The 14,626-nt window shown below is 39.2% G+C and overlaps 1 pseudogene; it reads left to right on the top strand.

The window, feature by feature from the left end:
- The first annotated feature begins 5,383 nt into the window (after positions 1 to 5,383).
- LOC102850189 lies at positions 5,384 to 6,893 on the top strand (annotated as a pseudogene).
- Positions 6,894 to 14,626: the final 7,733 nt, after the last annotated feature.

The raw sequence follows: 14,626 nt of genomic DNA, 5'->3' as shown, positions 1-14,626 counted from the left end.
ATGGTTAAAGTGTTAGCTGCTAATCAAAAGGTGAGGTGTTTGATACTATCAGCCACTTGGAAAGTTTTATGACCTTGGAACCCTACAAAGAGAGTTTGGCTCTGCCCTCTGAGCTAGAATTGACTTGGCAGAAGTGGATTTGGTTGGTGGGTAATATGACTTACCGTTCTTTCCAATCTCACAGCACATGTATCTTGGCATCCCCTGCTGTCTAGCACATTTTCCTTTGTTTTCACTTCTCAGACAAGTTGTCCCCTATTCTTTGTCATCTTTAGAATAGGATCAAATAAAGTAAATGGTGAAGCAATTTTTTTTAACATGCTAATTATTAAAAATACTAATGAAGGTCTAATGATGTTCCCTTTTTTGGTGGTTTAGGTGAAAATTTAATTATGCCCTTTTGACAGAAAACTCATTTAAAGTTAATCAGACCTTGATTCTGACCTTATTATACACCATGTATCATTTAATAATAAGAGGCATAAAAGTGACTCTTTTTTTTCTTTATAGAATAGATTTACATTATACAAAGTCTATTGCCTCTAGGAAATTGAAAAGTGAAGAAAAGTTAAGCGTGTTGTAAAGGAAAAGAAAAACAAAGTTATCTCTACAACATGACCTATTTTTTAACTCATCAACAATCCATAGATACAATTTTAATATAAGTCATGAAACCATTCTTTAGAATCAGTTAGCTCTAAAGTACCTTTTTATTTTCCTAGAAATTTCTATACTTTCCATCAAGTTTTCATCAAAGTGTTAGTAAGTGTACTCCCTATTACTAAAATTAAAGAGGAAGAGTCACAAAATTGGTAAGATAAGTGAAAACTGACCTTCAAATTCTCTCTCTCTCCATGGTACACTGGAATACTGTGTACAATTACCATTAGAATCAAAATTAGAAAAAGCAACCGAGGCTCAAGCATATAAAATAATGTTACACAATTAGTAACTGGTAGCTTTAGGATGCCAAGAAGACTTCAAGATATTTATCTGAAAAATTCAAATGAAAAGGAAGAGAAAATGATAAAAAATAAAGTGTCTGTAACATTATAAAAAAAGAAAACCTTGCTAAATTTGTTTTTCATGTATGACATGTATTTCTTGTTAAAGTGCAGATTCTTATTAGGGGTTAGGTTGAGGTTGCAGATCTGACTGCAGGCCTGAGGTAAGGCTCAAGATTCAGTGCTGCAACCAAATTATTCTGATGCTGCTGGTCAATAATGTCCAAGTAGAAGGCATTAGATCAGTATTTCCTACCAGAAGACCACACGTGTAATGTTAATTCTTCCATGGCGTAGTGGATAAGAAGTTACACTACCATCCCAAAGGTGAGAGGTGCTTTGCAGAAAAAAGGTGAACAATCTCCTTTCATATAAAAACCCAGTGGAAAGTCAGTTATGAGTTGATTCTAATTCTATACATGAGAACAAGGATATATTAACACACATAAACTAAGGATTAAACTTAACTTTAGAAGTATGTTTTATTTATCAAAATTTATCTAAAGCATATAGATTAATGTAAAAACATAACTAGATAAGTTGTGAAGGTAATTTTTACGTAATTCACATAAAACTCTTCTTAAAGTTAGCCACAGTTTCTTGTGGTCCACACAGTCAAATGCCTTTGCACTGACAATGAAAACACAGATAGACATTCCTCTAGTACTCTCTACATTCAGCCAAGATCCATCTAACATTAGATACAATATCCCAGGTGCCAAAACCCCTTCTAAACCCGGCCTGCCCTTCTGGCAGTTCTCTGTTGATGTGCTGTTCCAGTCGTTTTGGGATAATTTTCAGCAGAATCTTGCTTGTGTGTGATATGAATGATACTGTTCGATAATTTCCACACTCTGTCAAATCACCTTTCTTTGGAAGAATGGGGACAAATGTATAACAAACCATGGCTAACTCTAAGAAGAATGAGAATTCCAGAACACTTGATTATGTTTACATTAAACCTATACTTGGAGCAGGAGGTGTTCGTCAGAACAGAGCATGGAGACACTGCATGGTCCAAAATTGGGAAGGGTATACTCCAAGGATATGTCTTATTTCCATTACTTTTCCATCTGTATGCAGAACAGATTATCCGGGAGTCTGGGCTCTATGAGGAGAAATGTGACATCAGCATTGTAGGAAGACTAATAAAAAAAGTCTGCTTTATGCTGTTTGCTGAAACTGAGGAGGTCCAGAAGTGCTTGGTGCAGAAGGTCAAGGACTGTACCTTTTAATATGGATTGAAGCTCAAAGTCAAGAAAGCAAAAACTCTTACACCTGGGCCAATTGGCAGCATCATGATAGATGCAGAAGAGAATGAGATTGTTAACAGCTTTAGTTTGCTTGACTCCACATTCAACTTTCTTGGCACCAGCAGCCAGCAAGTTAAAAGACGAATTGAGGAAGTCTACTGTCAGAGACCTCTCCAAACTACTGAAGAGCAATGATGTCAGTCTGGAGACTAAAGTGTGCCTGATACAGGCCATGGTCTTTGTAATCACTTGCTATGTGTCAAAGAGCTGAATAATGACAGGATGATAGGAGAAGAATTGATGCCTTTGAGCTGTGATGTTGGAGAAGAGTATTGAATATACCATGGACTGCTAAGAGAACAAACACGCTTGTTGTGGAGAGGGTGAAACCAGGCTGTCCCTTGGAGGAAAGGATTCTGAAGCTTTGTCTGACATACTTTGGGCATGTTTCAAGGAGGGAGCAGACCTTGGAGAAGGAAGTCATGCTTGGAGAGTGGAGGGACAGCACAGGAGAGGAAGACCCTTAATGAGATGGATTGATTCAATGACTGGCATAATGGGGGCCAGTGTGTCAGAGACAGTGAGGTTGGCACAGGATAGAGAAGGGATTAGGGCTGTTGTACAAAGGGTCACTATGAGTCTCAGGCTACTCGACAACATATAACAACAACAATATAAAATTAATACTAATATAGTTTCTTCTTGTTGTTTTTTCTCCCCAGTCTTTGAAATCTTGTGTCTACAGCACATTTGAATTCAAGTTAGCCTTATTTCAAGTGACTAGATGGAGACTTAAATAGAGATATAATAAAGTTCTTTCTAAAAGTTTATTATTATTATGACAGATAATTTTATGTGTAAATAGGCTCTATTATGTGTCAACTAGGATTCTCAGTGTTTTGATTCTATACTAGTCTATTTGCTGTAATGAATACAATGTGTGTGATGTGATCAGATGTAACCCATCAATAAGTTGAAAGAAAACTTTTCTTGGAAATAGAGTTGGCTTTTAGAATACAATGTAATTCTTGTATAGGTCTTTTGACCTGACACTTGCTTTGTCCCTTGCCAAAGGAATATTAAGATATAAATCTGGGTATATCTCTGATCACGGCCTGACCTACAGATTATTCTTCCAACCCTACAATTACTGGAGACAATTGTCCCTTGAGGTGAAACATCTAGCTAATGAGTTCTGATTTTGCCCCTGTAGAAAATTTAAACTAATGTATGTTCAGTTTGTCCTTAGAAACTCAATTCAAGGCCCTTTTTTCTCTAGGAACTCTTCTGTATGTTTGCATTCTCACTGATCTCCTTTTAGCCCTAGATGCTAGAAAGTTCACCATTTTCAGGGCACAATATAACACACACACACACACACACTTCACGAAGCACTACTGTCACAGCAGTTAAGTGCTTTACGGTTAACCAAAAGTTTTCAAATTCAAATCACCAGATACTCCAAGAGAGAAAGGTGATACAACTCACTTCCACAAAGTTCTCAGCCTCAGAAACCCTATGGGGAAGATCTACTCTCTCCTCTAGGCTTGTAATGAGTGAGAATCAACTCAATGACAATTAATTTGGTTTATTTACTTCCTATATTTATTTTTCTGTTTCATGGCTCGAGATTTATTTCTCTAATTAGCAAATTGAACCCCTTGAGGACTGTAATATATGGTTTCATACATATTTCTTCAGTACCCCTGTGTATGTGTATTCAATTTTGATCACACTTTGAATACTACTCCTTGAATAGCACAATAAATACTTGCTGATTATTTGCTTTGGTGATTAATTGGTTTCACCCCAGGGGAATTTCTTCTGATCACTTTACGGCTCAGTAAACTCACACACAGAGAGAAACATTTGTTTTTGTTAGTCAATCTAAATTGGAGACCAAACTTGGGGAAAACCCAGGTTACTGTGGTGACTGGATAACTAGGAAGCCACTATGAATAGATCTCTTTTTCTTTTTATTCAGCTACAAGCTCCAGGACACTGAGCACAATAGTAATGTCATTGCACCTTTGATTTACCTAAGAGTTTGAAGACTTTATGACTTTATCCTCACTACCAGTGGATTCTGATTCCTGTCACTTTGAGCAGAGTCTTGGTGCACACAGACATGTTCTGCCCATCTGCACGAAATCCTGACATACATAGAGAACGGGTTTTGGTCTCTCAGGGACTCATTTGGTAACCTATAGGCCAAAAGATTGTGACAAGTGAATATGGAATGAGTTCTGAGGCTTCCTTGCTGTGCACTAAACACCAGGGAAATAAGAATATTGCAACAATGTTTGAAACTCCAGAGGGAACACACAGTTCCTGACATTCTTCTGAGAGATTAAAGAGAATATGTCATTTTCAGAATTGGTAGTTTAGCTAAATAGAAAAAAATGAAAGCAGAGCATAGTTTTATTGTAGAAAATGCATGGAAATATACTTCCTGTAACAACATAAGACAACATCGTTTAGATGAAATCTCCTTTATACTTAAAATGTTTTGGAGGTGATTGAGAAAAAATATGGATTCAAATAATTCTTCATATTGAAATTAAAAAACCGGATGTTTTGTTTGATAGCATAAACTATATTTTATATAATTATTTTCAATTAAATAAAATTCATATATTAATTATCATGGTAAATACCTTCAGTATCTAGCATAAATAGTAATCAATAATTGATTCTTAAACTGTACCAAGTGAACTTAATCCATATACACCTTAACTAAATTCAATTCTGCATCATTCTTTCTCTTGAAAAATTGTATCCAGGCTACTGCCGTCTCTGTTCTTGTCTCATCTGCTTGTCATACATTCCCCTTGATCTCTCACTAACAAGGACTTCTGTCTGACATGAGAGCCCTTGTTTTCTTCATGTAAGTTTTAAACTAACCTAAAACGTAACAAATTCAGACCAACTTTGCTAAAACTTCCTTCTCCTAAAGTCTCATCTTGCACAGTTTATAGCCTGGGAAAGCTTGCTGAAGGGTTAAGTATGAGTCAATTCTAACTCGTTAGAATCCCAGAACACTTGATCATGCTAATGCGAAACTTATACTTAGACCAAGAGGCAGTCATCCGAACAGAGCAAGGAAATACTGCATGGTTCAAAATTGGGAAGGGCGTACGCCAGGGATGTGTCCTATCTCCATACCTTTTCAACCTGTATGCAGAACAGATCATCCGGGAGGCTGGGCTCTATAAGGAGAAATGCGGCATCAGGATTGGTGGAAGATCTATCAACAATCTGCATTATGCAGATGACACAACCCTGCTTGTTGAAACTGAGGAGGACCTGAAGGGATTGCTGCAGAGGGTCAAAGACTGCAGCCTTCAGTATGGACTGAGGCTCAATGTCAAGAAGACAAAGATTCTCACCACTGGACTACTTGGCAGCATCAGGATGGATGGTGAAGAGATTGAGATTGTTCATAGCTTTAGTTGGCTTGGCTCCACAATCAACACTCTTGGCATCAGCAGCCAGGAAATTAGAAGATGTATTGCGATGGGAAAGTCTGCTGTTAGGGACCTCTCTAAAGTACTGAAGAGAATGGTGTGTCTCTGGAGACTAAGGTGCGTCTGGTACAGGCCCTGGTCTTTGCAATCACTTGTTATGCATTCGAGAATTGGACAATGACCAGGGAGGATAGAAGGAGAATTGATGCTTTTGAGCTTTGGTGTTGGAGAAGAGTGCTGAGGGTGCGATGGAATGCTAAGAAAACAAACAGATTCATCCTGGAGAGGATTAAACCTGGCTGCTCCTTGGAGGCAAGGATTCTGAGACTTTGTCTGACATACCTTGGTCATGTTGTAAGGAGAGACTGGTCCTTGGAGAAGGACATCATGCTTGGGAGGGTTGAGGGCAGGCGCAGGAGGGGAAGGCCCTCTGGAAGATGGATTGATTTGGTGACTGGGGCAATCGGGATGAGTGTGTCAGAGACAATGAGATTGGCACAGGACAAAGCAGAGTTTAGAGCTGTTGTAACTAGAGTCGCTATGAGTTGCAAGCAACTCAACGGCACATAACAACACTGCCCATCAAGGAGTCTGAGATCATTCACTTCTTCCTGGGCATGACCCTCAAGGATAAAGTATTGAAAATCATGCCAGTGCAGAAGCAGACACGTGCTGGTCAGCGGGCTAGGATCAAGGCCTATGTCACCATTGGAGACTATAAGGGCCATGTTGGCTTGGGCATCAAGTGCTCCAAGGGGGTGGCTACTGTCATCCATGGGGCCATCATCCTAGCCAAGCTCTCCATTGTTCCTGCGCTGCATTGCTACTGGGGAAACAAGATTGGCAAGCCTCACACCGTTCCCTGCAAGGTGACTGGACGCTGTGGCTCTGTGGTGGTGCGTCTGATCCCTGCACCCCAAGGCACCTGAATCTTCTCAGCCCCTATGCCCAAGAAGCTGCAGCTGATGGCTGGAATTGATGACTGTTACACCTCAGCCAGTGTCTGCACAGCTACCCTGGATAACTTCGCCAAGGCCACCTTTGATGCCATCTCTAAGACCTACAGCTACTTGACCCCAGATCTCTGGAAAGAGACAGTGTTCACTAAGTCTCCCTACCAGGAATTCACAGATCATCTTGTAAAGACTCACACCAGAGCCTCCGTGCAGAGGACTCAGGCTCCAGCTGTGGCCACCACATAGTGGATTTTCTATAACAAAGTGAATTAAGTTTAAAAAAAAAGATGGAAGAGAACCCCAGGGGTTAATGATAGTATGTGTGAGGTTTCACTAAAGCAACAGGCTCCTGTGATTTGTGAAATAACACAGGCTATGGTAAAGGATGTGTGCAGCTTTCCCCATTGACGACTGATGCTATGAAAGAAGTAGGATTTTGATTTTCTGATAAAGAAGGAGTTAGGCTGCTAGAGAGTATTTCAAGAAGACCCTAAGATCTTATCAGCTAAAGCTAACGATGATTTAATCATTCATATAGATGATGAAATGCTTAATATTTATAGAAGAAAATCTTTTTAAGGCTCTAGCAAATAAGTCAACTAGTATTCAGGCTGTAAGAAGATGAAGATTCTGTGGCATCAAAGGGGTTAAGAAGCCTTTAACGAATCGGTGTACCTTGAGTGTATTTCTAAAGCACCCTATCATGTTGTTATAGAAACCATTTGTGGCTGAAAAATCTCCCATCATGATTATTTCTATAGTAACCACCAAACAACATGAAGCGAGTTTTTCATCCACTTGCCATCAACCCCTCCACGTTGCTTCTGAATGCACCTATGATCATGGCAGCAAATGTGGAGCAGACTGAGAAGGTATAAATAAATTTAATGGGGGAGAAAAAGAAATGAGGGCACAATGAAAGTAGTAAATGTATCTAAGGATATTTAAGTGACACTCTGTAAATAGAAGAAATTATAATGAGATAACCAAACTAGCTTTTAAATTAGTGTCCAAATCTCTTTGTTTCCTCCTGCACACACTGAAAATGAGTTGTGAAAATAGAGTTATTCTACCTTTCCTAAAACTTAAAATCAGGAAGTATTTCATAGAAATTCATAACAGATAGTGTAATGCTGCATCTCCTGGTTCAAATCAACTTGAACTTGTGAAAAGATTTTCTAATAACAGGTTTCCTGTAAGTAATTATTTTACTAGAGGCTACATAGGAGAAAGATAGGTAATGTCCTGTAGTGGAAGTTACAGCCTCTGAAAAGACACTGGAAGGTTGTTGCTGAGTTGAATATGGTATCTGGTTAGGTTCTAAGATGACTCAGGAAGCTCTAGTGGTGTGGTCCATTGGGAGCAGTGTTACTAACCCAATGGTGGTGCCTCTCGGGCAGTTCAAACCCACCAGCAGCTCCACAGGGAAAAGATGAGCAATCTCTCCCAGTGCTATTTACAGCTTCTAGAAATCTACTGGAGAGTCCAGCTATGAGTTGGTTCTAACTCAAAAACAATGAATGTGTAGGTCAATATGGCATCATGTTTTAAAACTCATCTTTTGTGACAAGAAGCTGCACTGTCATTCTGAGGACATGCAGTTCAAGGGTACCAGTGCGGTAACCAGCTCTGCAGGAGAGGGATGGACAGTCTCCTCCCACATGACCAACTGCCTCTGAAAACCCGCAGGAGGGTTACCTATGGTTTGGGTATGACTTTATGGTACACAACAACTATTGATAGCTATGTTTCATAAATCTCTATCCTCACTTACTAAAGGCAGGCATATTATTAGCATTAAAATTCCATTATGCTTTGAAATAATGGCACTGTACTATGTAAAACTAGCCCTAAGCCTTCATCTTTTCATTATGATTGCTTTATGTGTTACTAGGTAGTAAATTCCTTAATTTGATTTTATAGTCATTGTGTTTTATACAGGGAGCTTTGATGGCATAGTACATAGAGAGTTTTACTATTAGCCTGAGGGCAGCTGGTAAAGCCACCTGCAGCTCCTCGTGAGAAAGATGGGCAATCTCCCACGTGTTTTACAGTCTTGGAAACTATTGGAAGGCCAGCTATGAGTAGGCTCAAGCTTGGCTGCAATGAGTTTGAGTTTGAGCTATATTTTATGTTCTAGCAAATACAGACTTGGGACTGATTGTTCAATAATCTGAAGTCAGATAATTTGGAACCAAAGGTCCAGCCTTATATTTGCTAAGAGGATGAAGAGAACATAGTGACAGCAATGGTGTCTAAAACTCTTGTCATCTCTGTGATGTCGATCTTAGATATAATTAGGATTCCTTCTTCAATAAAACCTGAAGTAACTGAGTAGGGAAATATTGTGTTAAAATGCTGATATTTGAGTACACAAGGGCAAGATAAACATTATATACTGCTATTGACCTCAGTTCAATTCTTATGTTATGCTTTCACAGTATCTACTTTAAGGACTAGCAGTCATTAGTTTATTTGAAAATTAATAATTTAGTTTATTTAAAAAGCACTGGTCATCTTAATAATAACCAGAATACACTCTAAATCAGGCAAACCTAAAAATTCACCTAATTAACCACACAGATGGGAGCATGGTCTTTGGAACAATTCAAATCATTGCACTGAGGTTGTTTTTGGTTAAAGACATTCTTTAGAAAATCCTACCAAATATATGTAAGTTGGTGCAAATGCGTCTATGTTTCAGCTGGTTGTGTTTGTTTGGATATTAGTATTCATGAAGTATAATTCCACTTTTAGAAGGTCTATATGAATGAAAAGATTAAAAGTTTTTGAGATTTTTTCAACACATGTGGATTTTTGTAACCCTCAGCACTTTTTACTTTCCATCTGTTTATTTTAGCTTTATGCAAGCAAAGCTTTGGAGCTGAGAGTTTTCTGAAACTGTGTCTTTGGCTGAACCACACTGACACAGTACTTATAGAGGCTTTTACCAAAGTGACGAGGATATAATCATGAACAGTGTAAAGCAGTCCTTAACACACAGATCACCACCCACAGCATTTGCTCTGGAATTGACTCTGGGTGTCAGAGTAGACTGAACTCTAAAGACTTTTTAGTGGTCTTTAGTGTTTGGGAAGTAAATTTCCAGGTCTTTCTTCAGAGGCACCTCTGGGTAGGCTCAAACTTTCTAGCCTTTGGGCTAGCAATCAAGTCCATTAACTCTTTGCACCACACAGAGACTTCTAACACAAAGACACACAGGAAATGTTTATTCCTTTTATGATTATAATAGAAGATCACTTTGACTATTTTGATTGGGTCAACTAGGTACCAAATATTTTGTGTGACACTCAAGTCAATATAATTGATCATACTCATTGTGGTTACAAACGGAGATGAAATTTTTCCTACCTAGTCTCAAAGCAAATTCTCTTTATGCCTAGGAATAACATCTAACCCATCTAGCTTTTCTTGTTCTCCTGTTTAATAATTTTAATGTACATCTGTCCTTCATCAAATGTGGTGTCAGACACATTGATAGTTGGATTCCTTAACCCCTGCTGGAGGAATGATCTCGAGCTACCTCAACTGCAGACACATGGTCTAACAAATTATCATCAGCTATAGGATCAATACAAGAAAGGATTCTATACATTGTGGGGTGTATGAAACCACCAACACAGGAGCAGCAGTACAACTATGTTAACTAGCCTAAGACTGCTGGTCGATGAAAAGATGTGTGGACTGAGAAATTACTTACAGTGAACTACGCATCCAACTGCATTCACCCTGGCCCATTGTTCACCAGTTTCTACGAAAGAACAGCCTGCACACCTACATTCACAGGAGTCATTCCCCTGATGGGTCTGAATATCTAGAGGACATTCTAGAAAATCACTGACTCCAAAGGCCATAGAGGAATTAGAGGAATTGGAAAACTGAGCCATGAATGGACCTGTTAATGTTAGAAATGATGTATTAGTTAAGCATTTGGGACTACGTTGATCTGAGACTTTTTATAAACAGTCTCCTATTAATCTTAACAGAACAAATAATAAAAACACCCATGTCCACTTCTTGCCTAGACAGAGTAGTGAGCATTAGATTTGCCCTCCTGATAGAAAAACAAAGCACTTTTAAAAAAAATGTGGAAAATAATGATTTTGAAACATTGAACGTAGGTCATTTGGAACTGATTTTTGTTAGAGAAACAAACACACATAAGAACTATGCTGTCTTATGCATTAAGCTGTAGGCAAAGGAAAGGAATGGATTCAAAGAGGCAGCAATGTTGCAGAGCTGAAAGAAAGAAATGTGAGCCTTAGACTGCTCACTCAGCATTTGCAGGTCAGCACATCAGAAAGAAGGGAAAACCTCAGAGGATGGACCCCCAAAATATGTGTAGTTCTTCATCATTGGTCTATAGCCAGGAGCTAAGACTACAAGAGGGCTGAGTAAAACTGTAACCATCAGAAATTGTTGTTATTGTTAGGTGCCATCAAGGCAGTTCTGACTCATTATGACTCTGTGGACAGAAGGAAATGCTGCCTGATCTTCTGCCATCCTCACCGTCTCTGCTGTACTTAAGCTTATTGTTGTAGCCACTGTGTCAAGCCATCTCATTCTTAATCTTTCTTTTTTTTTTTTCCTGACCTGCCATTTTACCATGCATATCTTTCTCCAGAAGGTAGCCCCTCCTGATAACATGCCTAAAGCATGTGAGACAAGGTCTTTCTATCCTTGCTTATAAGGTACATACTGGCTGCATTTTTATTTGTTTCTCTGGCAGTCTATGATATTCTTAACATCCTTCTCCAACACCACAATTCAAATGCATCAATTATTCTTCATCTTCCTTATTTATTGTATAGCTTTCTCATGTATATAAGGCAGTTGAAAATACCACGGCTTATGTCAGGCATATCCTAATTCCTCAAAGTGATATCTTTGCTTTACAGCATTTTAAAGGGGTCTTGTTGTTGTTATGTGCCATCTAATAACCTTCAACTCACAGCCACCTTATGTACAAAAATTCTGAACCCTGCCCTATCCTGAGCCAATCTCATTGTCTCCAGCAGACCTAATCCCACTTCTCTAGTCACTGAGTCAATCCATCTGATCTTGGGTCTTCCTCTCCTGTGCTGTCCCTCTACCCTTCCAAGCATGATCCCCTCTTCAAGGATTGGTCCCTCCTTGCCATGTGCCCAAAGAATGGGAGACAGCTCTTCATAATCCTTGCCTCCAGAGAGCAGTTGGTTTCACTCTCTCCAGGACTGAAATGTTTATTCTCCTGGCATTTCACCATATGTTCAACACTCTTCTCCAGAACCACAACTCAAAGACATTGATTCTTCTTCTGTCATCCTTAGTCATTGTCCATCTCTCTGACACATGGCACATAATTGCAAAAACCATAGCCTGGTTAGGTGAAACTTAGTCTACAAAGTGACATAGTTGTTCTTCAGTACTCTAGACAGGTCCTTGACAGCAGACTTTCTGAATGCAATCCATCTTTTGATTTCCTGATTACTTGTGCTAAGAGTGTTGATTAAAGGGATGTTGTGGTTGTTGTTAAGTGTCATCAAGTCGTAGACAACTCATAGTGACCCTATGAACGAAAGACCTGAACACTTGTGTAAACTTCCATCCTCTCTCCAGGTTCGTAGGGTTTCCAGAGGCAAGCTATTTCAGAAGTGTATGCCACTCCTGCTTCCAAGCTTGTCTTCATCGGGAAGTTCCACCAAACACTGTCCATCATGGGTAACCATTATCACATTTAATACATCACTGTCACAGTGTTCAGCTTCACAGCAACCATGAGTTACCTCTGTACAGCAAGTGGACAGACCAGGGTTATATGACGTAGAAGAATGCTTGACCAAAAACAATTAAAAAGAATTAAAAGGGATCTTAGGCAGCATATTTTTCTAAAGCAATCAAAAGCAAAACCCCACTGTACTCATTGTTGTCAAGTTGAAACAAGTTTATAGCTGAGTCTCCAGAAGGTTTTAGAGGCTGCATATTGCACAGGAGGAGATTGCCCATCTTTCACTTGTGGAACAGTTGGAGGATTCAAAGTGCTTGCCTTTGGATTGGCAGAGCAGCTCTTTACTACTAGGCAACCACAGCTCCCTATTTGTTGATAACCACACACATATAGAGTGACTGTCTTACAAGCTGCCAAAAGAGTAAGGGAAGGAGGATATTCTTATCGCACACAAAGATGCAACTGATAATATTACATACTGGGGGAAAAATAGAAGAATGAAAACAATGGGATAGAATTTTTAAAGTACTGAAAGAAAAACAAAAAATCTATTAAGGCAGTAAAAAATCCTTTTAAAATGAGAAAAAAAATTCAACCATCTTCAGATAAATAAAAGGGAGCTCTGGTGGTCTAGCTGAACTAGGTGTCCAAACCCGCTGCCCCTGAGTTGATGCTGTCAGTGAACCTCAGCTGGGTCTCCAAAGCTATACATCTTTTAAATTCTTTTTCCTATATTGGTTTTCTTACAAAGTTCATATGCATAGTATTTTACACTTTTCTTTATTTACTTTGTGTTTCATACAATCATTCCCATGTATTATGTTTTATAAAATTAATCTCCATAGGACTTTGCCATCATCACCCCATCTTTTTAGGTCCCTACTGGATCCTTCCCATTTTTCTCACTTCCTCCCTCTGCCCACGAAATTGTGCAACCCTGAGGTTTTACCCCTACTAATCCTCACTAGTCTACTCCCGCTCCTTCTCACTTTGGGTCCCTATACATGTTTAAAAATTATTGTTCTCTTTTTACTATGTGGTCTTATGCAGTATTTGTCCTTTGTTATTATTATGTGCCGTTTAGTGGGTCTGTTGTATCAGTACCATACTGTTTTAGTTACTATCCCTATATAGTAGGTTTTGAGATCAGGTAGTGCTATGCCTCCTACATAATTTTTTTCAGAAGAGCTTTGCATATTCAGTGTCTCTTTCCTCTCCAAATAAACTTGACCATTTCCCTTTTGATCTCCTTGAAAAATTAATTTGAGGCCTTGCCACCCAGAACTCTCACCCTGATGCTCAGAAGTTTCATACATACCACCAGGGAGGCCTAGAGCCACAGTCTGAACAACTCAACCCCAATGCCTGGAGGATGACTCACTACCACTCCTCTGAACTGCACCAGAGACATAAGTATAACAGGTGAATCAATTTAGTTTCCTTTCCCCTCCCAAAGTGTGAGCTGCCTTTAGCCCAGAGGACCTTGGACTAGCTTAGCTGCAGCAGTTGTTTGACTGAGGAGGCTGCTAATTCATAGGCCTTTTCTCTCCTAAACTGAAGCAAATCTTCTCTTGAGTAAAAGTTCAGAGAGAACCCAGGCAGGTAGCTGCCCCACCCTCTTCTGGAGCAGTGACATTAGACCAAGAGCCTACTATTGCCTCAGTCACAAAAAACTGTACCACAGCAATGTTACCTAAGAAGCAGTTTACAATACACCCTACACAAGCCCAAAGTAAGATGTCACCCACAAAAAGTGACTCAGTATCAGTGGAGTTCCTGAAGCCAGAAAATCTGATGGAACTTTCTGACACAGAGCTTAAAAGACCAATGATTGAATATTTTCAATGAGTGAAAGACAAACTTGAAGAATTATAGGACACTGCAAGCAAAAACAAAGAGGAGCTTAAAAAAAATTAAAAAACGCAGATAAAACAAATGAAGCATTAGTGGCTCTGGAAAAATAAGAAACCACAATCCAAATTATGGGGACCATTATTTCAGGTGCTGTCAACATGTTGAAGGGACATATGAACAGAGTTGAAGATATGGACCACAGACCAGTGAAATAGAAGATGCACCGGAAATATGATTGGGTATTATTTCACATGCAAGCAAGATTTTACTGAAGATTATCCAAAAACGACTTGAACAGCACATCAACAGAGAACTACCAGAAGTCCAGGCTGGGTTTAGAAGGGGTCGTGGTACTAGGGATATT

This window comes from Elephantulus edwardii, unplaced genomic scaffold (genome assembly GCF_000299155.1).
Source record: "Elephantulus edwardii isolate Elephantulus edwardi_28Jun2011 unplaced genomic scaffold, EleEdw1.0 scaffold00110, whole genome shotgun sequence".
NCBI classification, from domain to species: Eukaryota; Metazoa; Chordata; class Mammalia; order Macroscelidea; family Macroscelididae; genus Elephantulus; species Elephantulus edwardii.
Note: the sequence above shows the minus strand (reverse complement) of the source record. Positions and strands in the feature narration are given on the sequence as shown.